General features: G+C 41.4%; 1 protein-coding gene across 5 annotated transcripts in view; it reads left to right on the plus strand.

Annotated features, from left to right (window-relative positions):
* The first annotated feature begins 2,369 nt into the window (after window positions 1-2,369).
* Window positions 2,370-27,735, plus strand: part of TANC1 (tetratricopeptide repeat, ankyrin repeat and coiled-coil containing 1) — a 203,312-nt gene continuing 177,946 nt past the window's right edge. For 2 of the 5 annotated variants that reach the window (XM_034786413.1, XM_034786415.1), the window contains exon 1: window positions 3,931-4,269. The gene's annotated coding sequence lies outside the window, so the exon portion shown is untranslated. Of the gene's footprint in view, window positions 2,872-3,930; window positions 4,270-4,488; window positions 4,531-27,735 lie in introns of those variants that run through there. The other 3 variants (XM_034786416.1, XM_034786419.1, XM_034786414.1) reach the window with 3 other exon arrangements.

Genomic DNA, 27,735 nt, shown 5'->3' on the forward strand with positions numbered 1-27,735 from the left:
CATCACAAACCACTCCCCCTACTCAGATGTTATTTCATCCCACTGCAGAAAGTGAGCAAGAACTCCTGTAATTAACTAGCTTTTTTGCACTCCCTCTACTGGAGGGAAGATGGGAAACTAACTTGTTCAAGTGTTTACAGTGTGATACATTGATGGCCACCTAGGAATTTAGGGTTGTGGTCACTATGCTGCAAACCATGGCCTCTTGGAGCTTCACCCTGGCAGCAGGAATAGAACCTACATCTCACTTGCTCTGAAAGTACAGGTCCTGCTACTTTAACTAACGTGTCAGCAGTATGTAGGACATGTGACACACTGTCCAGTGATTCTTACTCCATCCAATAGTGGGTAGTGGAGTACATATACACTCTAGCCAGTTCATTATATTTTCCCAGTGTGAGCAGCTAAATTAGAGGACTTACTCTAGCCCACTGCAGTAGACCCCTATAATATCTGGAACCTAAGATCATGGGTTCCGTTCCTCGCACTTCATGTGTGTAGTTGGCTGTTTCTGACCAGAATGTCTCTGGCTGTATGTGTTCATGGATTGTTCCACTTGCATGAACTGAGTAGTAACAATTTCTTTTATTTTTTTTCAGAGTTTAGTACCCATTGCTTCTTTTCCCTTTCATAAGAGCAACAACAAAAAACACCACTGTCTCCCCCCTCAGCCTACAAAAATGTACGAAAGTTAAATAAAGAATTAATATTAATTTGCAATTGACTCATAAAAAGGAAAAAGAGAATCTGATGGGCCACTTAAATCTCATCTTGCAGTACAGTATCTCTGACTTTACTTTGCTTTAAACTGCCATATTCATTGTCAGCTTTTGTTCTGGAGCATTGTATGAGATTTTCAGTTTTCTTAATTTCTTTTCAAGCACTGACTGTTCCAGTGAGATCATTGATGTTGACCCTAGCTCAAGATTAGTTTTTAAATAGAAAAATTTAAGAACTTGGGTGTAGGCAGGCATACACACCCACAAAATACAGGTTTTTTCCCCCTAAGGGCAATAATTCCTGTGATATAATGACAGGGTTTTATTTGTTATCTTTCTTCTATATGCCTTGCAGAAATGAAGTGCTGGCAGACTGGCAGTAAAGCAAAATTGACTAGCACCCTGTTCTCTGAAGTGCTGTATGCCAGGCCAGGCCTTGCACAGTGGTCAAGTTTCTGGTAAATTTCACTTTGCTGCCAACCTGCACACAGAGCAAACAGAACAGAGAACTGGAGGGGGTTGGGAAAGAGTAGACATAACAGGAGCAAGGGTTAGGAGAGGCAACAAAGGTATCAGAACTGGAAAAGAGAGGATGAAAGAAAGTGTAGGGAACATATTATTAATTGAAAAAAAAATATCGAACAGAGTGACATTCAGAGGTTTTTTAGTTAATGTTTATTATTTTTATTATTTATACAGTGCCATAGGTTTGCATGGTATGCTAAAGCCAAAAAAGATAAATTCTGCCTCAAGGAGCTTAAAATTTGCTGCCTGTTCCTGCAAACACTTACTCATATACATAATTATTTGTGTGTATTCCATTTAGAGAAAGTGATGCAGGAGATGAACTGCAATTCTGCAAATACTTATGCATATGAACCACTTGATACATGTGACTGGTACCACTAGGGTGACCAGATAGCAAGTGTGAAAAATCGGGACGGGGGTGGGAGGTAATAGGAGCCCATATTAAAAAAGCCCCAAATATCGGGACTGTCCCTATAAAATCAAGATATCTGGTCACCCTAGGTACCACTGAAGTCATTGGGACTCTGCACAGGGATCTAGTCACACAGAAGAGCTTGTGGGATTGGAGTTAGAATATCTACCGCTCATAAAGTAGTTTAACAAAGATATTATTTGTAACTTGATTTTATGTTTTATTTTCATTTTTGTGTTTTTCTCTTGTAAAGTCAATAAAATATATTTTATTAAGAATTTTTCAGTAAGTCAACAATCTTCTAACAAAAAGTACATAGACAAAGCAAAGAAATCGGATTTCTTAGCTCCTTGGGCTAGGGTGACCAGATGTCCCGATTTTATAGGGACAGTCCCGATTTTGGGGTCTTTTTCTCATATAGGCTCCTATTACCCCCCACCGCTTGTCCCGATTTTTCGCACTTGCTGTCTGGTCACCCTACCTTGGGCCCAATGTTGTTGGTCACTCTGCTGCAGTATTTATCATCTCAGGATGAAGCTCTCGGTGATCAGAACAGCTCTCTAAAAACCTTGAGGGCTTGCATAATAAATTTGAGGATATAAGGGGAGCCATAACCTCTGTGAAACAAAGCTGGAAAATCCATTGGCTCGGACAAATTATCTGAACAACTGAGTTAAAGGGGCAGACAGGGGAATAGTGCAAGTGGAAAAACAGCTGTCGACTCAACTCCTCCCATGAGGAAGCTACTGATGAGAGGAAAGATTTTTTTTGTGATCAAACGTATTTCTGTACCGAGAGACAAGTAAAGAACCTTCACAATCAAGCTACAGCTAAAAATATCTGGATCTTGAGCTTCCCTGTGGAAAAGCAGGACCTAAATCCAATTGACTTTATTCTTAATAGAATCCCAAAGCTCCTTGACTTAGATACAGAGGACTATCACATTATTCAGCGATACCTCAGGATCCTGACCAGGCACACATCACAGAACACTGGACTTGTAAGTCTCCTGGTTTCTTGTTTTAGATTTCAGACACAAAGAATCGTAAAGGCTGCCAGATCCAAGAAAGACATCTCCTTTGAGGGACAGAAAATCTCCTTTTTTCCAGAGATAGGCCCAATCACAAAAACAAAAAGGAGGGAATGGAATGTGATCAACAAGGATTCTCTACAGGAAGGAAGAGAAGCTGATGTACTGTATCCAGCCATACGGTGAGTTGTGCACAACAATCTGTCCTTCTTTTGGGATAAGTTTTCAGCTACTAAGTTGTTAGAGAAAGTCAAAATGAAAACATAAGCAGCAGATAAAATTTAACTGCATCACGGTTAGGACACTAACATTCCTTGTTTCTATTTTGTTTTGTTTTTCTATTACCACATATGGTATTCATGTTTAAATACTCTGTTAAGATGTAACTTTTGTATATAATCCTATGACATGTTTATCAAGACATTCACGGGCTCTATCCTATACCTCTTACTGGCATTGTGGAAAGGCTCTGTGTACACTGTGGCAAACTGGATGTTTTGACACTCTAATGATTATTCAACAGCTTCATTAAGATTAAAAACGTAGGCTTTAATAAATTAAATATGAAAATGAATAACTCAATCTGCACAGGAATCCCTATTTTTTATATTAAATTAAGTTTATTTTACTCTGTCCCCATATTTTCAGTGTGTTGCAAAATTTTTTATTGGTAATGAATAATAGCATAATAATAGTAGAAATTGCATGAGGTGAAATTGGTACCCAGGCAGGGGATAGTTGGCGTTTGTGGTACCTGCGGAGGTGTGGGAGGCCGTTTGGGATTGTGGGATTAGAACATTAGATGGATGTTTCTGCTAAAATGATCAACTATGAAATAACTAATGATGACATTTAAATTGCCATCATTAACATTATGTCTTCGCTGCACAAAAAGATGTTTTACATCAAGATCTGAGAGAAGATAACAACAACATGATAACTCACAAATTAACAGCAGTGGGCAACCCACAAGTCCGTATGCAAATGCTTTCCCCCCCCCGTGCGACCCTATCGACTTGCCTTATTAATTTGTATTTGGCTTCTGTTTTGCATTGTTGATGTTAAGGGTAGGAGGACAGTCAAGACAAACCCTAGCTGGGACCCTCGCTACAGCAAAACCAGCCTGGCTGAGTCCCCCTCTCCTCCCACTAGCGCTGCTAATCGCTCCCTTATGGGGTGCCTCTTTCCAAGCAGTAGTAACTTTGGAGTGTGAGGGCAAGGCTCTGTTTGCAGACGAAGCCCCGCAGAGGGGAAGAGGGGCTGCTCAGGGATCTCACGGGCCCAGCCAAGCCCCGGACCGGACGTGGGAGGCTGCAAGGCAGAGCGTCGGGCGTACTTGGCGTAAGCTGGGTGCTATTCAGGAGCTCGCTCCCCTCCCCCAGCAGGAGTCTGTCCGCTGGGGGGAGGGAGGCGGCCGTAGGGAGAATGCGTAAGGCGGCGGTTGTTGTTGCCGCCTGCTTCCAATGAGCTCATCCCGCTGGCTGCCTGCGGAGGAGCCCCGCTCGGGACGCGCCGAGGGCCAGGCAGAGGCGCCCGGAGGGGGAGAGGGGCTGAGGAGCCGGCCTCCGCGGGGAAGGGAGGTGAGTGCCGGCCCCGCCGCTCGAGCGGTGCCCCTGGCCGCGGAGGGGTTTGCAGGGGCTGGGTGGGGCTGGAAAGTGTGTGTGAAAGTTTCAGGCTGGGAATGTGCATGGGCATGTCTGTGCCGCTGGGAGCCCAGCGCCGCCGCTTCCTGCGCCGCCGCGGCTCCGCGCCTGGGGACCCGGCCTGGGGCGGGGGAGGAGCTGCGAGCAGGAGACCTGAGGGGGCTGCTGGGGCTTAGCAGCTGGGCGCTCTGCTAACAGGTACCGTGGGGTGAGGTGCTGAGCTCGGCTCTGCTGAGCTGCAACGCCGGGCACGGGCCTGGGGAGGCTGGGCTGGGGCTGGTGCTGGCGCCTGGGCACTGGCTTTGGGGGGCTGGGCTGGGCGGCACCTGGGTACGATATGGGTGAGTGGTCTGGGGCACCTGGGCACGGTATGCGGGATGGGCTGGGGCTGTCACCAGGGCACGGTATTGGAAGGAAGAGGGTGGGTGTGGGCAGTGGCTGGCCCCTGCACTTGGGATGGGCCAGGCTGGGCTGGAGTTGGCATGTGGACACGGTATCCAAGGGGGGAGGCAGGCTGGCGGACAGGCCTGGGCTCAGGCTGGTGGGTGGACATAGTATGGGGGTGGGCAGGCTGACACCTGGACAAAGGAGGATAGGTTGCAGAGGATAGGTTGGGGGAGACTCCTGGAGGTAGTACTGGTGGGGGCTGGTACCTTTACCCTGTTTTTTGGGGGGGAAGGGGGGAGCTGATTTGGGGCTGACACCTGGGCACAATTTGGGGAAGGTCTGAGCTCTGCCTGGCATTTTGGCATAGGTAAGATATGGGAAAGGAAAAAGGAGGACCATTGATGGAAATGGCCTTGCCTTTGCTCAGGCATTGTTGGGTGAGTGAGGGGGGGCGGGGCAAAAAGCAGGTGTTGGTTGTAGCTTGGACTCACATCTGGTGCAATGAGGGAACAGTTATGTTAGGCAGACCTGTCCCTTTTCAGACTGAAAGTTGAAGGCTCCTATTTATGCAGATTTTATAGAATCATCGTGTCCATGGATTTTACACACCAGGACATGGCCTATCCCTGTCTTTTAGTTCAGGATTTTTCTAATGTTACTGGGAGTGGAGGATTCCATGAGAATAAATAAAATCTACTTTCTGCTTAGCCTGGGAACCACTCTGAAATCAAGAAATCTTGATCTGATACTGCTTGCTCTGTTTTTAATTGATATTTGAGGGAGGGGTAGTTAAGAAGCTTACAAAATTGCTTTGCATTTGTTTCATCAAGTATATACAGCAACTGCAACCACATAGAAGGAATGGGCATATGCCACCATGTCATGTGACATGCTGCTGTCTTGCACTATTGTCAAAATATAAACTGAACTATCCCAAAGGAGGATATGAAGCATTTCAGGCAGCATGGGGGAGAAGGCAGGACTTTCAGTTATTCACTTTTTCTGCATTAAGAGATGGTACTATCAGAGGTGGCTTTGTTGCCTGAATTTGTAAATCCAGGTCTCATCATCTCGTCCTAACTAAAAAGAATAAAAAGACATGTTAGCTGATGTGTTACTGTGCATTTGCGGCTCTCAACATAATCTGCCGTGAACTGAGAGGCATGGCATGAAACCAAAACAATAGAAATCATATTGGATTTGTTTCTTTAACGTGTACTTCACATAATTTTCTGTAACCTCATTGTAATGACTTAACACTTCTGATGTCAGTAACTGGCACAGAAAGAGTGAAATAATTCTCTGTGGTGGATGGAGGGAAATCTGTTTTTTTGTGTGAATAAGTGTACTTGGAAATAGAACACAGCTGAAAGGTATACTTCTATGGGGAAGGGGCTAGGAAGAAGGGAGTCTGGATCATCTAGTTTTTTATACTGATTTTGTTCCTGTCATGTGGCATCTGCCAAAGTGGCACTTGTGTAGTTTACTTTGGAAGCTAACTATCCTGGTTGGCAAAGCAAGTGTGCTACTGCTTTACTACCGGGAAAGCTGAGATTTCTTTTTACAGAAAACTTGTATGGTTGGTAGGAGTGAAAGAATTTGCAAGTGACAAGAAGGTGCTCATTTATAGTATTTGAGTCCTTTACTCATCAAGACTATTTAAAGAGTCTTAAACTGGGTAATCACATTGCATGTCAATTGTTTTTAAAGTTCCTATGTCAGCCAGATTTTTGGTGGCTATTGTCTTTACATATATCCTGATGGCTTTAATTTTAAAAGTATCTGGAAGTAAGGGAAATAAATGTAGTATCTTACATCCTTCAGAATTTCCTCCCAGTGTAGATTCAGATACACGACTGCCAAAAATGAACCTATTCATAGATTTCCTAATTGTTGTGATTTGACAATAGGTGATGGGGAAATAGTGTCATTATTAAATTATGCTGGGAAAGCAAGTGAATAACTGTGAATAAGCTTTGGGTTAGCAGTGTAAACATACAGGTATGGCAATGTATATGAGATTTGTTTATTTGAATGCTATGTTGTGCGAGCTGTCCAGCTTTCTTGGTTTAGCTAACCACTGGAATGTCCAAATGATAAATTACCGGGTATGTCCACTCTAGAGCCAAAACATATTTGGTTCATAGCCAAGCTTGCTCAGCTTCCCATAACAGTCTTTATAAAGAGACATTTTGTCTCTCCAACCACAGTCTTGTAGTTGGTGCCATGGCAACTTTGTGATCTAAGGGTATTATTTTAAAGACATCTGAGCAATCTTAACTGAACTGTTCACTTTTTCTTTAATAGTATTTCATATTAGGATTAATACTTGGCAACAAAATATTAATCAACAACTCTTCAAACTCGCATCTCTATAAGAATATGATCGTGACCTCCTGTTGTGACACCTATTAACACTGCTGGAGGTTAAAGTTTATGCCAGTGGTAGTATTCTAAACACCTAATTTTGCTCTAAAGGTTTTCTTTTGGCTAAAAGATGGTATTCAAAGCCCACTGATTTTTCTTTTATCTTCTAGAAAATGTGAGGAAAAGTCAGTTCAAATGTTAATTACGAGAGCGTGCCCCACCCCTCCCAAAAAAACAAAATAGATAATGGATGGATTGGTTGTTTGGGGTGGTGGTTTTTTTTTTTTTGGTATTGCTCTGAGTTCCTTTGCTTTAACATGAAGGTTGGCAAGCTATTTATCCTGCACACTATAGTAATTGGGTATAAAAATACACATATATAGTCTTTTACCTAACAAATGTCTAACTTTTTATATTTAAAGAAGTGTGCAGATACAGGAGGCATTATCATGCTTCAGATTGTAGGCACTCCAAAGTAGTCATTGGGGATTACTATACCACTAGTGTGTGGACGAAGAAAAGGAATGATGTGAAACAAGGACTAAATCACACCAACAGGTGGATAATTCTCAGAGACCATTTCATTTTTTATTTAACTACTCTTTTTGAAATAGGAGATTTTAAAAACCATCTGGGTACAAAGGAATTGTAAACTCTGATCTCGCCTCATGCCCTCTCCCAAAGAAGGGAGGTAGATAGAGGCATCAGTTTCCTAATATTCATAATAATCAACACATTCTGTCACACTGCCTAATTAACGTTAGGTGCCTACTCTTTATTGTATTGTTTTTATTGCTCTTTCATTATTCTTTTTTAACATGATTGATCAAGCCTTTTGTCATTTAAATCAGAGAAATTTTGTAAGGAGACATTCCAACACTTGTACCTGGTTATACTATAATATAATTCATGCTTGTATAGTGCTGAAACATACGTCCAAGGATCTCAAAATGCTCTGTCAATATCAATAATTTAAGTCTTGCAGCACCTCTTTTAGATATCCCTAATTTACATTGGATGAAACCAAGGGACATAGGCCAAATGACTTACCCAAGATCACACAGTCTGGCAGAATCTAAAGTAGAACCCAGATTATCTTGAGTCCAATAGTTCATCAAAATACTATCTTTTCCCCTTGATCTCTTCATCTTTGAATTTTATTGCAGCACCTAAACTAACATCCTGCCTCTTGCTTTTCTGTCCAATGGCTTCATAAAAACACTGATCCTGAAAAATCTGCTTTTAATGTATTTCAGGTTTTTTCACTGATCAGATGATACACGTATTGTGGGCTTTTTAAAAATTCCTTTTCATTGGACTAACACAGTTGCCACTTCTACATCTTAAACTGGGAAACGTATCCATCTTATCTTAGTGTACATTTATACAACTTGATTTGATGGTATGCCATCAGCACTTTTTTTTTTTTTAACACTATCAGTATAAAATAAAATTCTGATATGTTTATTTGTTTATTCAACTTTTAAAAGACTTGCTTGATACTTAAAGTATTTTGGAAGTATGATACCAGTGGAGGTAACACTAGCATTGGAAAACTAGGCAATTCCATTAAAGGGACACCATAAACTAACCTTTAGCTATCAGCTAACTGCTTTATCAGAAACTGGATTTTTGTATTCTTTAAATAATGTCCTGAACTTCTTTATTAAAAATTCCCTTTAAAAAAAGTTGTTCTCTGCTTCTCTGTTGGTGTTCATAAGAGTTTTTATATTTATTTTTTTCCCTCCAGCAAGGGAGAGAGTGACTGTATCCAAAGTGGTGTCAAATATGTAAAATTGGGATTTTATCAAAGGAGTGGAAGGGAGTTAGGCTCCCTGCTCTCATTGAACACCATTGTAGGCTCCTTAGAAAATCCCTGCCAAGACTGTAAGCTCTTGAGGCCAGGGACTCTCATCATTTTGTGTTTGTACAGTGACTGACATAATGGAATCCTGATCTGTGACTGGGGTTTCTAAGCTCCATTGCAATACAAACAATAGGTGAAAATAAGAAAGTAAACAGGGAAAATAGGGACTTTTAAAATGTAATTTTCAGTTCTAGTAATCTTTGGTATTACATAGAACCATAGTGGGTACAAAATTACAATAAAGTGTGGATTTGTGGTCTTCCTCCTTTCCCCTCCACTGTTTTGTGTCTCTTTAAAAGCTGGAACTGGTAAATTATGTAACTCTGCTGATTCTGTGTTGCATGTTTCCTAGGGTCAGATTCGACTCTGAAGTCAGTGGAGTTACACCCACTTGCAACAGTGGAATTATGTTAGTTCTGAATTTGGCCTTTGGTATATATGTTGCTTTCTGCCGGGAGTCTCCAGCATTGTTTCATTCACATCTTTTTTTTGTTTTCAAGCACTTCTTCCACAAAGACTATCAGTGTTAATCCACCAAAGAAAAGTGCACAACATAAGAGTGAATAAGTAATATCTACTCAACTATGAGTTTTGATTATCGTGTCAGCAGTACTGCTGTTGAGTCATTAGAAATTACTTTCATGAGTAGGGGCTACTCGTGTGTTAAATGCCTTCTCCTGCAGCCCCTTAAATCATAAGCACCTTGGGACAGTGAGAGTGTGTGTCTTTATGTTTATTCCACACTGAGCACACTAGTATTGCAATAATCTGACCACAAAAGGCTAAAATGAGTAGTTCTGACTTCCACTGTGAATTTTCTTAACTTCAAATTGTGTGTGTGTGTGTGTGTGTGTGCGCGCGCGCACTTGCATGTGTGCAAGTTGTTATGGTTTCCTTTATTGTGTGTATGGCATTATGATAGATCTCTAAAAGTCACAATTTTGAAATGGGGCAGGAAAATGACTTATAAGGAATGTTGCCATTTACTTTAAAATAGGTTTTTACGGAAAGCAGCAGAATTAAACTAATAGTGTGGGAAAATACATCAGCATTTAAAAATTCTAAGTGAAAGTATAACAAAATCTGAAGACCTTGTAAGGAGGGTCCCCATCTCGCCTGCTCCCCCCAGCTTAAGTAAGTGGATCTACTCTTGTAGCTCAGTTGGTGCAGTACTTTTGTGCATATAGTGGTGACTCAGGTTTTGTTTGCACCTCTGACTTCCTTCTGCAAAGTTCATTCATTCATTCTTTCTTTACATGTCTAACTAAACAAAGTGAACGCTGGTGCTAGCTGCACATACTGGTATATAAAACACAACATCAGACAACATTGGGTGGTGACTGAGTAAACTTGCTATTTACTGAATCTCTTACAGGGACATAAATGTAATAAATTGCAAAGAAGAAAACAGGGTAGCCAGTAAGATGGGATGATTGTGTCTTGGTTAAATTTAGATCTTAAAGGAGCGAAGCTGGAACTTGTTAGTAACACAGGAAACGCCCTGAAAGAAAGTTTGTTTGTTTAGTGTGTGAATGTAAACTTTGCAGTTTTATGGCTGAAGGCAGACTATAGGGAGGCCTGATTACTTTAGCAAAGTTTTGAAACTTCTTGTGTTGTATTGGCTTCTAGTATTTAATATTTAATGCACTTAATTTAGTTTTAACAAACCATAGGTATTACATAAATTAAAAAACTGACAGCTAATTGTTTTGAATTTGACTTAGCACTTAAACTGCAAAAGTCTTTAATTGCCGGAAAACTTGGAGACTGAGAGTTTTTCAGAATTACTTCAATTTTGCTTCATTTGGAAGAATTACAGTGTGAACTAATCTAAAGACTTTGAATTGTGCCCTTACCTATTTCATTCACTTACAATAAGACAAATTTGTCTTTCATTGCAACTGTGTTTTCTTTTTTGCCTTTAGGAGATGGGCCTGAACCAAAACTGTGAACACCCCTAAACTTCTGAGAAGTTAAGATCTGAATGATGATGCTTGAGCCCATCACTAGTTTCTACATATTCACAGACTTTTAAAAAAAAACTAACAACGTTGCTTGGAGAAGTTATTGATAGGTAGAGCTGGCTGAAACTTGGAATTCCTGGTTTGCAGTAAATTTTGAAATTTGGTTTTATTATGATTTGGGCTCAAGCTGGGTTCCCTCGGGCTTCCAGGTTCCTTGCTGCAGAGCTGGAACCCAGAATGCCTGGGGACCCTGTCCCTGGGCAGTCTGCATTGCAGGGTTACCCCAGTCCCCAGCAATCTGTCAGGTGAGCTGGCAGGAAACCAGTCAGGGTTCTGTCGGACAGTTGCTGAAGCTCAGAATCTTCATAGCAGCTTGCACCATGGAAATGCTCCAACACACTCCTCCTGCTAGGTTTTGCAAGGGGAGGCAGTGTAGAGCTTATGGTGGCCCTGAGCTGTGCTTACACTGGGGAAATTCTTCTCTGATCCCTTGCAGTGCCTTTTCATCTCCGTCTACTGCTTGAGTGGCACATAGGGATTGAAACAGGGGAAAGAGGCTTCTTGGGGGAGCCTTTGTTTTATTAATTGGGTGCTCTGCTCTGGTTCTTCTCACCAGTTTCATTTTCCATAACAGCTTCTGGCAGGTAGGTATATGATAAATCTAAAGACTGCATCCTTCTGTCTGGCAGAAATGAGAAGGAGCTCTTTCTTCATCCTGCTGTTGGTGGAAGTGATGAGAGGGGATGCTTTCTCATACTTTGCTCACTATTGCAGCTTTTTTGCAGGTGAGGAGGGAGGGATCTATTCTGCCCCTACCCCATTTAATAGCTTTATCTAGGAGGAGAATTCAATTGATGTGATTTGTGCCAGTTTCTCTGTTGCCCAGGGGGTTCTGAATAGTAAAGAAACTAACCAGAATCTTGTTAATTTCACTCTGATGCTGTTTCTCTTCCTTTTATAAATTACTGAATGCTCAATTTACATTGGTCACTAAAATGAGGCAGGACATTTGACACATTCTATAGGAATCCGGAAAGATTTTCTTTTCCCCAAAAAGCACAGTTGACTAGATGTGTTCTGGGTTATTTTGTCTTCCTCTGAGGCATCAGGGATGGCCAGGGCTGGAAACAGGACATTGCATGGGGAAGACCACTGCTCTGAGGCCGTAAAAAAATAAAAATAAAAAAAATGTCTCAGGTGTTTGGCTGGCGTGTCTTGATCCTATGCTCAGCGTCAAACTGATCACCAAATTTGGTGTCAAGATGGAATTTTTCTCCCAGGTCAAACTGGTAGGGATGTTGAGGGTTTTTCACCTTCCTCTTCAGCATGAGGAGTGCATTACCAGATAGGATCAAGTGAAGATATCTTGCCTACTCAATTCCTTGCCATTGCAGGAGCCTCAGACATTCATGGGACCTTGGTCTCTTCTCTTCTGTGCCTGTGTCACACAACTCAGGGTATGTCTATGCTAGAGCTGGAAGGTGTAAATGTAACTGAAGGAGACATAGCCACATGAACTCTAAATGAGCTAGTGTGCTAAAAATAGAAGTGTAGCCACTGTGGTGTGAACAGTGGGCGGGGCTAGCCACTCAAGTACAGTCCCATCTGAATCCATAGGTAAGTACTTGAGGTGGCTAGTTCCTCCCGCTGCTTGTGGCAACGTCACCACATTTCTATTTTTAGCGCTCTAGCTAAATCAGAGCAGAGTCTTGAGCTGGACGTCCGGGTCTAATGTAGACATACCCTCAGACGCCTGAGGGCTGAAATGTTTTAGGCTGTATCTATACTATGCTGTTTATGTTGGCATAGCTATGCCAGCATAGTCCTCTAGTGTAGATGTTGTGTATGCTGACAGAAGGCGTTCTTCTGCTGACATAGTTATACCACCTTCCTAAACGTCATTAGTTATTTTACCCCTTCCCACTTCTTCACTAGTGTAAAAGGTACTTAAATAACATATAATTTGAACAATAAATCAGTAACAAATATGTATGTACTGTATCTGAAATATTATTGCTCACAAAAAGCTTTGTTAAAGTGGAATTAAAGCCCTTGGTTGCACAACAGTACCCATTGCTTCCCATATCCTTCTAGAATGTGTAACTACAAATTCAAATATTAAAAAACCAGGAAATGCCAGGTTAATGTCTCTGTGCATCTCCTCAAAGGATGATGATGATTTTTTTTTAGAAAACATCTGTTGTTCACTTCCTAAACGTGTGATTTTTTTTTTTTTTTTTTTTTTAAACACTTTACAAACTTTTGATTTCAGTGGAACTGTGCTTATTTGCTTATGTACTCTGGTGGAGGATCTAGCCCGTGTGTTTGAGCATTGCATTGCCTCTTACTCCCTGGTTTTATGGCCAGTTAAGAGTTGCAATTTTCCCTTTTTAGCATCTGTTGCTAATAGATCCATTTAAGCAATTGCGTTCTGTGAAGGTAATAGTTCTATCCATATTCCATTTCTAATGTAAATTCTAAAATTTGGTTGTATGCTTCTATATTAATCATAAGAACCTGAATGAATGTGAACAGTTTTGCCTTGATGACTTTTGTAGTTGCCGTCTTACAGTCCCAATTATTGGAGGCAGGGTAGGGTGTGTGTGTGAATCTTATCCTAATCAGGTGTCTAAGAATATTTGAATCAGTATGTTTGAATTATGAGAGCCAAGATATATATTTGAAAGCCAAATTTAAAATCAACTTAAGTATTTAACAAAAAATGTATATGATGTTTTGTTTCTAGGAATGGGAAGTAGAAAGAGCTTATGCAATAGACTTTTTGTGACGCTTGACAAGGGCCAATGTAATTCCATATTGGCCCTTTTAGTTAGCATGCTTCTACACTGGGTTCCAGCAAGTGCAACAGCAGGCTTGCTGCTTAAAGAATAAAGAAAGGCTATCCTATGACTGCTTGGGAAATAGGCCAACTCCAAGATCAGGTTATGGAGTAGATTGGTGCCGGCTGAAGAATCTCTACCCGTAAAACTCATTGAGCAAAGATGACTAGAGTGGAAGATAGACTGGAGGCAGATAATTGTGAACAGTCACAGGAAGAAATTGAAGATAATCATGGGAACTGGGAGCCTAGATGAAGAACAGAAACTCAAATCTAGGAAAGATTGAAATGGTGCTAAATGAAATATGTAAATGCTTTGAGGCGCTTGCAGCCATCATCGTTTTAGCCTCAGTCGAGGGCATATGCTTGACAGTAATTGAGGTGCTGTGTAGCCTTACCAGATTCATCACTGATCATGAAAAATCAAATAGCAATGATCACAAAAAAGCCACCTTCCATCTCCAGATTCCTTTCACGTGAGGCTCTGGCCACAGTACTTCCAGAATTTTATCACGACCCCATGGTGGGTTTCTGCAACTCTTAGGCTAGACTGCAGCAACCTGTCTAAGGAGGTGAAGCTGAAGGGACTATAACATGCTAGTGTTCCATAACCTGCATTTCCTTCCTCTGCAGATTCAGTTTAGAGTTGTGGTACCATTTAAAAGTCTTCAATGGGGTAATACTACAATATTTCAAAGATTTTTTTTCTCCTTCGGGGACCTACCATGGCAACTGTGGTCATCTGGCTTGCTGTTTGTTTAGATCCAGACTCACCTATGGAGTTCCAGGAGTCCCATGTCTGAAGACTCCTCCCCCAGCCTAAGGGGAGGAGCAACTGAACCCAGGGCCCATATGATTTTGGGGGACAATTAATAACAAAACAGGGACAGGAGTAAGGTCATAGAGCCATAAGCAGGGAACCAGAGGGGGACACAGAGCGGAGAACCCTGGACAGAGTCCACTGCTCCTCAAAGGTATCTAAGCAGCCAGCAGATGTGGCCCAGAGGAACTCTGACTGCATGTGTGATTGAAAGGAGGAACAGAAATAGGTCCCACAATTGCAGAGTACCATCCCTGTCCAGCACCTCCCTGTCCAGCATCCTGGTTTTATAGATTGCCAATGCCAGGAGGAGGTTGACAGTTTTTTATGCAAAAAATCAGTTTAGGTTTATTTTAAAGTCCTGTTTAGGAAGCATGAAAATCAGAATGAAGGGAACCTCAAATTTTAGAGGACTAGACATGAATTATTCTAGTTAAGTGTCCTGAAATTGACAGAGCTACACGGGAAGGATGTGTTTGGTACATTTGAAGTTAGCTAATGTGCCTTTTTCTTAGTGTTGCACTTTATACAAGTGAAAGCATTTCTCTTGTTTTTGTCTTATGGTTTTTCCTTTACTTGCAGTAGTTCTTGCATATTGTTTTCTGTCATCTGTCTAAGTTAAATTGATCAGGATCAAAGAAAAATCTACTGCAATTTTTCCTTTAATCTTCTATATCTACTAATCGGGAACCCTCTTCTACCCAGTGATTTGTCTTGATTTGGTATCACAAGGCTTTTCAGGATATGAAGGAAGATTTTAGAAGAACAGCCTCTACATGTATTGCGCGGCATCTTGGACTACAGCTACGTTTCCTGTACTAGATTGGCAGAAGGACTAATAAGCTGTCAAACTGACTACAGTAGATGTACAAGGTAGTGATTTCTATTAGGGCTCTCAAGCAATTAAACAAATTAATCGTGATTAATCGTGCTTTAATAACAGAATACCATATATAGAAATACTTTTTGATGTTTTTCACATTTTGAAATATATTGATTTAAATTATAACACAGAATACCTAGTGTACAGTGCTCACTTTATATTTATTTTTTATTCTAAATATTTGCACTGTAAAAATAAAAGATATAGAATTTTTCAATTCACTTAATACAAGTACAATTAAGGGGGAGGGATAGCTCAGTGGGTTGAGCATTGGCCTAAAGTGAGAACAGTCGTTCACATGGCACTGTTGTAGCCAGCGTCACAAGATATTTACGTGCCAGATGCACTAAAGATTCGTATGTCCCTTCATGTTTCATTCACCATTCCATTGGACAGGCATCCATGCTGATCATGGATTCTGCTTGATAACGATCCACAAGCAGTGCAGACCAATGCATGTTCATTTTCATCATCTCAGGAAATGCCTCCAGCAGAAGGTTGATTTTATTTTCTGGTGGTTCGGGTTCTGTAGTTTCCGCATTGGAGTGTTGCTCTTTTAAGACTTCAGAAAGCATGCTCTACACCCCATTCCTCTCAGATTTTGTAAGGCATTTCAGATTCTTAAACCTTGGGTTGAGTGCTGTAGCTATCTTTAGAAATCTCACACTGGTACCTTGCGTTTTGTCAAATCTGCAGTGAAAGTGTTCTTAAAACAAACAACATGTGCTGGGTCATCATCCAGACTGCTATAACGTGAAATATATGGCAGAATGCGGGTAAAATACCGAGCAGGAGACATACAATTTTAATTAATGTATTATTTTTTAGTAAGTGTCATCAGCATGAAAGCATGTTCCTCTAGAATGGTGGCCAAAGCATGAAGGGGCATACGAATGTTTAGCATATCTGGCACGTAATGCTGGCTACAAAAGTGCCATGTTAACATTTGTTCTCGCTTTCAGGTGACATTGTAAATAAGAAGTGGGCAGCATTATCTCCTATAAATGTAAACAAGCTTGTTTCTCTTAGTAATTGAACAAGAAATGGGACTGAGTGGACTTGTAGGCTCTCAAGTTTGAAATTGTTTTGTTTTTGAGTGCAGTTATGTAACAAAATAAATCTGTATTTGTAAGTTGCACTTTCATGATAAAGAGATTGCACTGTGGTACTCATATGAGGTGAATTGAAAAATACTGTTTCTTTTGTTTATCATTTTTAGAGTGCAAATATGTAATGTAGAGTGTCATAAAATAATATAAAGTGAGCACTGTACACTTTGTATTCTGTGTTGTAATTGAAATCAATATATTTGAAAATGTAGAAAAACATCCAAAATATTTAATAAATGTCAATAGGTATTCTCTTGTTTAACAGTGCGATCAAAACTGCGATTAGTTGTGATTCCTTTTTTTGAGTTAATTGCGTGAGTTATCTGCGATTAATTGACAGCCCTAATTTATATATATATGAAAACATCCCTTTTTATGATACTGCAGACAATCATGCGCGCTGTTTGTCTTGTCTGTAGATAAAGTAATGTCATTCTGAGATGCAGCAAAGATGTGGTGTGTGTTTGTTTTTTTGTTTGTTTGTTTTTTTTAACATTTTTAAATCTAGAGTCTCATAATTTCTCTTTTGCTCTGTTTATTTTTGCTTTACTGGGCTGTTATATGTATCTTCCTAGATCTGTAGATGGAAAATGGATTCTACATTTCTTTAGAAGTCTCAGTGGCCTCTGTGGTTTATCATGTACAGATGGGTTCTGTTGCACTAAACCACTTTGGAAACTGTTAAAAATAGGGTGGGGGAGAAAGAGTTGAAAGCAAGACTGTCTAGAATACTCATCTAGCAGAGTTACCAAGGTGCTGTAGCAGAATTCTCAGGATGCTGTCACAGATTCCAAGGGCAGAAGGGACTATTGTTATAATCTAGTTGGACCTCTTGTATAACACAGACTATAGAGCTCCCCCAAAATATTTCCTAGAGCATTCCTTTTAGAAAAAACATCCAATCTTGATTTAAAAGCTGCCCATGATGTACAATCCATTATGACACCTGATAAATTGTTTCAATGGTTACTTACAGTCACTATGAAAAATTTACGCCTTATTTACAGTTTTAATTTGTGTAGCTTCAATTTCCAGCCATTGGGTTGTGTTATACCTTTCTCAGATTGAAGAGCCCATCATATTTAATCAAATATTTAATTGTTCCCCATGTAGATACTTATAAACTGTAATCAAGTCTTGCCTTAACCTCTTTACGTTAAATAGATGGAGCTCTTTGAGTCTGTCACCATAAGGCATGTTTTATAATCCTTTAGTCATTCTCTTGGCTCTTCTCTGAACCCTCTCCAGTTTATCAGATCCTTCTTGAATTGTGGACACCAGAGCTGGACACAGTATTCCAGCAGCAGTCGTACTAGAGTTAAATACAGAGGTAAAATAACCTCTCTACTCCTATTTAAGATTCCTCTATTTATGCATCCAAGGATTGCATACAGTCTTCTGGCCACAGCATTACGGAGCTCACGTTAAGGTGATTATTCACTATGACCCCCAAATCTTTTTCATTCATGGCTTTCCATGCTAGAGTCTTGATTATTTTGGTCAAATTGTCATCTCAGAATGTGCAGAAGCCTGCCTTTTATGTAATTATAGTATGAGTTTGGCCAGTGTGAGCTTGCATTAAGAGGAATAAAAGACTTAGCAGTTTAAAAGAGAAATTGTTAACAGCCTAATTTTCAAATGTGTATCTTAATCAGGTGTCGAGACTCCATATTTTGACACCTAGATGTGTAAATTATATTTTATATCTCATAGATCTTGAAAGCATTTTAAAAAAGAAATTAAGTAACTTTAGCCAGATAGATAAGGCTTCAGGCAAATAACAAGGGTAAATAACTTTGTCTGGGCTGTTTAACACAGGGATTCTCAACCTTTTTCTTTCTGAGCTCCCCCCCCCCAACATGCTATAAAAACTCCAGGGCCCAGCCAGGGAGGGTGGAGTGGGACTCAGGGTCACCAGGGCTCGGGGCTTCTGCTCTGCGTACGGTTACTGTGTTTCAGGTTCCCCAAAAGAGGACACTGCCAGAGGGGAAAGGGGAGCTGGGAAAGGAGGAGTTGGAGGGGGGTTCCCGTAACCCCTCCAGCAGCCCCTCCTCCCCTAGCCCCTGCACTCCCTCATGGCTTTAGCCCCCTGCACTCACTCCACCCACCCCTCAGGCATTTGGTGCAGCCTGTCTCTTACCTCCAGCAGCTGCACGTAGCTCCTCCCTGGGAAACAGCTGCGCAGCCCGTCCTTGTCCTCTCCTTCCCACCAGGCCTGCAGCATGGGGATCAGCCCCCCCACTGCAAAGTGCAGCCCCAAGCCAGGGCCACTTCTAGCATGATAAAAAAAGAGCAAATGAACACGTGTCCCTGCAATATCAAAGCAAACTGTATACTTACCAGAGGTTCCTTCCCCTGCATCAGGCTCGCCCATGCTGGTCTGGAGGGACTGGCTCGACTGCTCTGTGTATATATAGAGTCAAAATAGGTCCTGGCTCGCTGTTCCCCATACTCCTCTCTACCGTTTCCTTGTATAACAGCCCCTCCTCACAGTTCACTCCAGGGGCCTGTGACTCCAGCTCCCCCCAGAGTATCCACAGGGCTCTTGTCGGTGGTGGTGGTGTCTCTGCCAAGGATGGCATGCAGCTCTTAGTAAAAGCAGCATGTCAGTGACTCTCCACCAGAGCAAGGGTTAGCCTCCCTTGCCTTCTGGTACGCGTGCCCCAGGTTCTTCGCTTTCACACAGCACTGCTGTGGGTCCCTCTTGTAGCCCCTATCCCCCGAGCAATCTGCTCATAGATATTTATGTTTCTCTTGCTCTATCAAAGCTGTGCCTGCACAGCCTCTTCTCCCCACAGACTCAGGAGATACACAACCTCCTGTGTACTCCAGGCAGGAGTGTGTCTGCAGCATGGAGCCAGCATGGTCAGCTGGGCAGTTGCAAGGTGAGCGCTCCATGGTGAGCAAACAGAAAATGGAATTTCAAAAATTAATGGGGCTTTAAAAGGGGAGGGGCATGTACCTGTACCTGGCCGCCAGGCAGCGGAGTACAGAGCGTTCATGGTGGGGTATTATGGGACACCTCCTGGAGGCCACTAAAGTGGACATAAGTAATGCAGTGTCTATGCTGACACTTGTGGAGGTGGAGTTATTACAGTAACTCCTCACTTAAATTCGTCCTGCTTAACGTTGTTTCATTGTTACGTTGCTGATCAATTAGGGAACATACTCATTTAAAGTTGTGCAATGCTACACTCTTACGTTGTTTTGCTGCCTGCTTTCTCCACAGCTGGCAGCCTCCCTATGCGCCCCCCCCCCCCAGCGCCTCCCACCCGCTGGCAGACCCCGCGGATCAGCGCCTTCCCCCGCCTCCTGCCCACGGCAGTCAGCTGGCTTGTGGCATTTTGGAGGGAGGGGGGAGGAGTGAGGACTCGGTGCGCAGGCTCCCCCTGCCTCCCGAACACTGCAAGCCAGCTGATCCCCCCGGGCAGGAGGCAGGGGGGAGGGAGGAGGAGCCTGCGCCAACTCCTTGCTCCTCCCCCTCCCTGCTGCCTCCTAAACGCTGCAAGCCAGCTGATTGCCCTGGGCAGGAGGGAGTGGGGGAAGAACAAGGACTCAGCGCACAGGCTCCCCCTCCCTCCCCTGCATCCCAGATGCAGCAATCAGCTGGCTTCCGGCGTTTAGAAGGGAGGGGAGGGAGTGGGGAGGAGTTAGGACGCCGCGTGCGAAGTAAAGGGAGAGAAGGTGGTGGGTCGAGAAGAGGTGGGTCAAGGGTGGGGGTTTGGGGGAAGGGGTGAAGTGGGCAGGCTGAGGGTTAAGCCCCCCGCCCCTGGTGCTTGCAGAGTAGGGGAAGCTGCCCTGGAACCTAACCCCCCTATTTACATTAATTCTTATGGGGAAATTGGATTCACTTAACATTGTTTCACTTAAAGTCACATTTTTCAGGAACTACAACGTTAAGTGAGGAGTTACTGTAAGTCAGTATAGCGGGCGAATTACAACATTTAATGGAGAGTCCTGTGGCACCTTTAAGACTAACAGAAGTATTGGAGCATAAGCTTTCGTGAGTGAATACCCACTTCGTCAGACGCATGCAACACATGCGTCTGACGAAGTGGGTATTCACTCACGAAAGCTTATGCTCCAATACTTCTGTTAGTCTTAAAGGTGCCGCAGGACTCTCTGTTGCTTTTTACAGATCCAGACTAACACGGCTACCCCTCTGATACTTAACATTTTAATGTGGATGCTTAGAGAGTTAGGTCGATGTAAGCTGCCTTGTGTTGACTTAACTCCATAGCAATCAGAAGCTGAGAGGATGGGGCCAGCCCGTGCAGCTCCAAAACTGTGATAGCCTCCAAGAGCTGTAGAGAGCAGCCCTGATGTCAAGACTTGTGGGAGGTGCTGCTAGTGGAAAGGAAATTATCAATAAGAATTTTTCTGTTCCTTCTCTTGTCCCCCCATTTCCCAATCTGACCAGGTGTTAAACTCCTTTTTGTGTCCTACAACAGGTCGTCCTCACTCCTTTTCTACTTCCTGTGAAGATCCAGCAGCCTCTGGTTCACCATTAGTGACCCTCTCAGATGAAGCCTTCCCTCCCTTTGTATTTGAGGACGTTGGAAAGCAATAAGACTGTTTTTGTGTTCCTCAGAGAAAGTTTCTCCCTTTACTTTCTGCTTCATTGCAAAGCAGAAATACAACTTCTATCTCACTTTTCTTTCCATTCCATTTCATTCTTACATTTCACCATTTGCAGCCTGCTCCTCCTTCTCAACAAGAAAATGGCAAGTGATCTCTCTCTCTCTCTCTCTCTCTCTCTCTCTCTCTCTCTCTCTCTCACCCAGTATTGTAACTTTTATATGGCAGACTGACACAGTTTCCAGATCTGGAAAGGGCTTTTGGTGGGAGCGTAGCGGAGAAGCGGAACAGTACTGAAATGGTTTTAATGTGATTTTAGGTTAGAGTAGGCTGATGTGAACTTGCTGAAGATCCCAGACTGGTAAAGAGAATAGCTCCATCCATCTATGCCATGGAAATTTTTTTTGTCAACTGATGAGCAGATTAATGACTGGAGGGGACTAATGAGCTACAGGGATGAGAGGAGGAGTTAGCCTTGTCCAGAAACCTGGCTGACTGGAGTTTCTGTTGAATGAAAAATTCCCCTGCATCATTCCATAAGAGAGGATCAAAATTTGAACCTACAGAAATGAGCTAGTGGCTTCATGCAACAGCATAGAACCATCATAAGTGGCTTGCAATCCCTCATCCCCACTCCGCAGTGTGAAATCAGGGTCCATAGTTGGGGCACTGCCAAGAGATTTATCTAATAATAGTATAGACATGTTCTCAGAATATTACTACACTGGGAGTTATACTACTTGACCTTCCAGTTAGAGCATCTTAATTCCTCTCATTTTTTTCCTGGCACTGAGGTTCCATTCAATGGATTTCATGCTCAGCCATCTTATTTGAAATGTCTTCATACAACTTGGTATTTCAGTTCTTGCTCCCTAAACTGTGGATCCTGGAAGCATCACACCAAAGATTCACCAGTGCTGGTGATGCTGCCTCTGGTCAGCTGTTAGCACATTGAAATTATATCTTATTGAAGGCTATCGAAAAACCCCCCAGAGTTGCTGTTATTTAATGCTGCCTGCAAAAGGAGGGGGGAAATTCTGAGCAGGCCTTTCTGCAGTGATAGGTGACTTCTAGTTAGGAAACAAAATAGGAAGATGGCAAGAAAAGAGCATGGGGTCCTTGTGTTTTATATGACTAGCAGCCCTTTTTCTCTGGATGAAGACTAGCACTACAGGTCTGCCCTATATCCCATTCACGTGAACCAACATGTTACTATACTGCTCCCTCTGCTACACACACGTGATGGGTTTTTGTATGTTGATAGAAAGAACAGGAGTACTTGTGGCACCTTAGAGACTAACGAATTTATTTGAGCATAAGCTTTCGTGGGCTACAGCCTTCTTCATCGGATGCATAGAATGGAACACACAGAAAGAAGATATTTATACATACAGAGAACATGAAAAGGAGGGAGTAGCCATACCAACTGTAAGAGGCCAGTCAATTGAGATGAACTATCATCAGCAGGAGAGAGAAAAAAACCTTTTGAAGTGATAATCGAGAGACCCATAGAAGATGTGAGGATATTTTAACATATTTGAACATGAGGAAATAGATTCAGTTAGTGTAATGACCCAACCATTCCCAGTCTCTGTTCAAACCTAAGTTAATTGTATCTAATTTGCATATTAATTCAAGTTCAGCAGTCTCTCTTTGGAGTCTGTTTTTGAAGTTTTTTTGTTGCAAAATTGCCACCTTCACGTCAGTCACTGAGTGGTTAGAGAGATTGAAGTGTTCTCCCACTGGTTTTTGAATGTTATGATTCCTGATGTCAGAATTGTGTCCATTTATTCTTTTGCCTAGAGACTGTCTGGTTTGGCCAATGTACATGGCAGAGGGGCATTGCTGGCACATGGTGGCATATATCACATTGGTAGATGTGCAGGTGAATGAGCCCTGATGGTGTGGTTGATGTAATTAGGTCCTATGATGGTGTCACTTGAATAGATATGTGGACAGAGTTAGCATCGGGCTTTGTTGCAAGGATAGGTTCCTGGGTTAGTGTTTATGTTGTATGGTGTGTGGTTGCTGGTGAGGATTTGCTTCAGGTTGGGGGGCTGGCTGTATGTTGATAGGGGTTGAGCAGAGGATGGGACTGAGAGTGCCTGAGAAATTGTGGACATTGATGACAAGGAGATATTCATCATGTTCATGGTGGCAATCCTTGTGGACACACACCAAAGTGGGTAGTCAGCAATAGGGTAAAATAGCAGCAAAGTAGAAAACTGGGTTACTGGTAGATAAAAGAAATATATAAAATCTGGAAAACCAAATCTAAAACCAGGCTGGTGGCAAAAGTACTGTTGCAGTGCTTTCTTCTAGCTAACATGAGAGTGAGAGGCAGGTTTTTCTCAGGATTCCTCATCTTTTCCCTCTCGTATTTTAATACCGCATCAGCGTCTAATTCTCCGTCTCAGTAGCTGTAGTGGTATATTGGAAGCCTCTGTCTTTCTAAGTCTGAAGTCAGAAATCTGCTATTGAATTGAGGCATAGCTTTCATGTGTCAGTGAAGTGTTGGGAAGGTGGCATAGCTCATAGGCAAGGTTAATGCAGTTAAGTTGTTGAGTGAACAAAAACACAGAATTTCAGCATGGGATGTAATTTTATTGTCTGTGTAAGTATCAGTCTTAGTATCTGATTTTGAGAAACATCTGCAAAATGTAAATATTTGACTGTACGAATGTGTTTATTTGTAGTTTCGTAAGAGGTCATTTTTTCTTAGTTATTAATACCCATTTTACAGCATGGTTTGTTTTGGTTTTGGCAGAATGCAGCCTGTCATTCAGTTATAGAAGTGTATTAGATATTTCTGACTTTTAGTGTGTGAAGCTTTTTTTTTTCCCCCCTGCATGTCTGTAGCAGTTTTTGTTCATTAAATGATCAATAAAGGCTATAGCTCATCAGATCATGTGGTGCATTTTTTTTAAATGAAAACTTTTTATGAGTAACCCATTTGTTCTTGAAAGATGTGAGATTGACAGCTCTAGAAACAGGTCCTCTGTTTATCTATCATATATCAAAAGATTATGGCAACTTGACGTCTAATCAATTTCAAAAAGTGAATTTCAGGTACTACAACTACCCCTGGCTGCCTTGGCCAGTTATGGATTTTTTTTAATTTTAAAAAGTTTTTCTCTTCCCTCTTGCTGTGTGAAAGACATATCGAAGTAGGGGAAACTCACTTGAAGATGGGAAACTGACTACACATAAGGAATGAAATGCTGGTCCTGTTGAAGTCAGTTGGAGTTGTCACTGACTTCAGTGAGGCTAGGATTTTGCCCAAATGCTTTGGAGTTCTATGGCTGTGCCTCATTATCTTATGTGACATTTTAAAGCTTTACTGAAATGTGTTACAAAGCTTTGATATTTCTTATGACCGTATAGTACTTAAAGTAGTTCTGTTACTTGCTCACTTCTGCTGGTATTTTTAGACTTGGGAAATCTCTCAAACTGTTGAAATGAAGGGAGTGAGAGCGGGAGAGTCTTCTGATGTCAAACTTTCCATTGCTTCTGTATGAGTTCTGGCTATAGTTTTTCTATTTAAACAAAAACAGTATAAAAATGTAGTGGGCCAGCCACACTAGTATAGAAGACTTACAAAAGTTGTATGATCGTTTGATCATTGCTTGAAAACATATTTTTATCTAATCCAATGCTGCTTATTTGGGTACTGGGCATGGGGGAAAAATAGGGACGTCGCTTTTAAAATATAGGACAGATGGGGTGCCCCTGAACCTTCAATTCTAAAGATATTTGATTGTGTTAAGTGCTCTGTTGCCACCAATAGCAAGACTAAGAGGGATCAGCATATGCCTTCTTTCCAAAGTAAAATCAGTTATTTACAAATTGCTTTTAATGATTTAGGAATGGAGAGGAGTTTAAAGTGGTAGAGCTTGAGAAGCTATCTAAATTCAGGAGGAAGCATAGTACTTTTGTGAGGGGGGGACTTGCTAGTTGGTGAAATGGAATATTTGTGAGAAATTGGGCATGTAGTAAAGCCATTAATTATGGAGCCATGATAGTGACTCCATAGGTGAGATTGTAGTTTTCTGTTATAAATCAATGTGATTTTATTTATTTTTGGATTCCCATCAACAACCTCAAAAAGAAAAAGAAAAAGCTGCTGCCTTTCTCTTGAAATTTCTCATACATGTTCTTTAGGGTAAATCTACACTGCACCTGGGATTATGCAAGATGATCAGATGTTTGAGAAGGAGCTAGTAACAGGAGTAGCATATGGACTCCTTGTCCCAATACTTACAGAATATTAAATGAAAATTCAGATACAAAGTACATATAAAAATATTGCTTATATCAGAATCTTATACTTGCATACTCGTAGAAAGACGATGAATAAGTGGTATAAGGTAATGGAAGGCACAGAGTTAAGTTACAGTGGCATCTGGAGTGGGGAAGGTAGGTGCAGTGAGAGAGTTATTTTTCTGAAGTTAGCTTATGTATTTTTTGCGATCAAACATCTAAAGGCCTCTATCTAACTTTGTAAACTTTGGTAGGATATCTGATTTTTAAGAATACTTAGTGAGTGTGTAAATCATAAGGAAAATGAACATTGTGTGTGAAGGTAGTATGTGCCATTACTCCCATTAGATAAAAATACTATAGGACTGAATTACTTGAATGCATACAAAGGTAATCAAAACTTTATGATATGTGAAAATGTTTAATAATTACACAAATTTAAGGCATGTTAACTAGTAGTAGAGTATATGGTGCAGTAATAAATCACAGGAAAGTCTATTAATATAAAAAGAAAGTTAGGAGACAGTGGGTTACTAAAGGAGATGAGTGGGCTTTAGTGACTGAATAATATTTTTAAGAGCTTGAATGATTGCTTTGCCTCGATATTCACCAGGGAAGCTGCATGTTGTTACATCAGAAATGGAGGGGAGAGCCAACAAATAAAATTATACAAAGGAAACTAAAACTCCAAATTTGGTTATTGTAATTCAGACTAGCTAATTTAAATTTAGCTTGGAGAGAATATGATTTTAAAGCTACAGTTGTAAGTGTAGCAAAGTACAGACCAATTCAGGGAGAGGAGAGAGAAATTTTTTGTGCAATGCATATAATTTTTTCTGTTCCATATTAGTTTTTAGTGCATTTATATAGAGTGTTAAAGTAATTTGTATTAAGCTGGCTTGAGGGAAGGGGCGAATACACAGACTGGGCTCATACCTTTTTTGGTAAAGGATGATATGACTAAAGTATAGCATGGAAGGCATATTAAAGTAGGACAAAGTTCTGGCTGTTTTTAACAATAGCCAATTCTGAAAGACTTGGATTGAAAGTGACGGGGGAGGGGAAAAGGGGCATAGTGTACAAGTATGTAGACTGAATTTTTTTCCTGAAATAATCCATTTGCTAAAGGCATCAATGGAAGCAAGTAGATTGATGAAGAAATGTCCAGTATAGTCTTTTTACTGAGGAATAGTTATTTTGTTGGATTAAAGTGGTAACAGCTGCTGGTCTCCTGGGCTAAATGTAGTCTCTGATAAATTGCATTGTCTTGGGCTGTCTCTTAAATGTTCTTGTATTTGTATTTTAACACTATTGTAACCCTATGGAAATAAAGAAATTTAGGGTGTGGAGTAGGAAGCATTGCCTCAGGCCTGGTCTACACTGGAAACTCTTTGTAGTATAGCAGTGTCAGTTGGGAGCGTGGCATTTTTGGTTTTTGCTACATTCTGTACTGATAAAAATTGTAATGTAGATGCAATTATAATGGCATAAAAGTGCTTTTGCAGTTATAGCTTATTTCTCTAGGGGAACTAGTATAAGTTATACCAGCAAACCCTTTTTAGTGTAAGAGCTACCTTAAGGTGAGAACAGGGGATGGAGTCAGGAGACTGAGATTATGTCTACACTGCATTTAAATACCTGTGACTGATCCATATCTACTGACTTGGGCTCAAGTTACTGGTCTGTAAAATTGTGGTGTAGATGTTCGGGTTTGGGCTCGTGGGGGTCCTAGAGCTTGGACTCCAGCTGGAGCCGGACCCTCGTGAGGTTCCAGAGCTTGGATTCCAGCCAGACCCCAAACAACTATAATACAGTTTTACAGCCCTATAGCTCGAGCACCATGAGCCTAAGTCAGCTGACATGGGCCAGCTATGTATGTTTAAATGCAGTGTAGACAGTGGCGTTGGAACAATTTTTATAGTGGGGGTGCTGAAAGTTATTGAACAAAACTGTAAATTGTGTATATGATGGAAACCACTTCAAGCCAAGAGATACTGCCACACCCCAAGTTCCAGCACCTTTGAGTATATACATATCTCAAGGATTTTCCCACCTCTGTTGCTGGCTTTGTGTGAACTGGGCGAGTGGGGGCTGTCACTAAACATCTCTGTTTCTATTACCTTTCTGTAAAGTGGAAATAACACCTTCCCTACTCAGAGCTTAGATGTAAATCACAAACCAATTAATGCTAGGTTTCATATATCTAGTGCTCTTCATCTTCTTTGAAATGTTGTTGCCTACCTTTGTGCTAATATTTTTGTGAGAAGAACCTGCCATGATTGAATGGGTAAGAGAACTAATCAGGAGTGGATATTAGTCTGGCATTTCA

The sequence above is a fragment of the Trachemys scripta genome, chromosome 11 (genome assembly GCF_013100865.1).
Source record: "Trachemys scripta elegans isolate TJP31775 chromosome 11, CAS_Tse_1.0, whole genome shotgun sequence".
Classification (NCBI taxonomy): Eukaryota; Metazoa; Chordata; order Testudines; family Emydidae; genus Trachemys; species Trachemys scripta.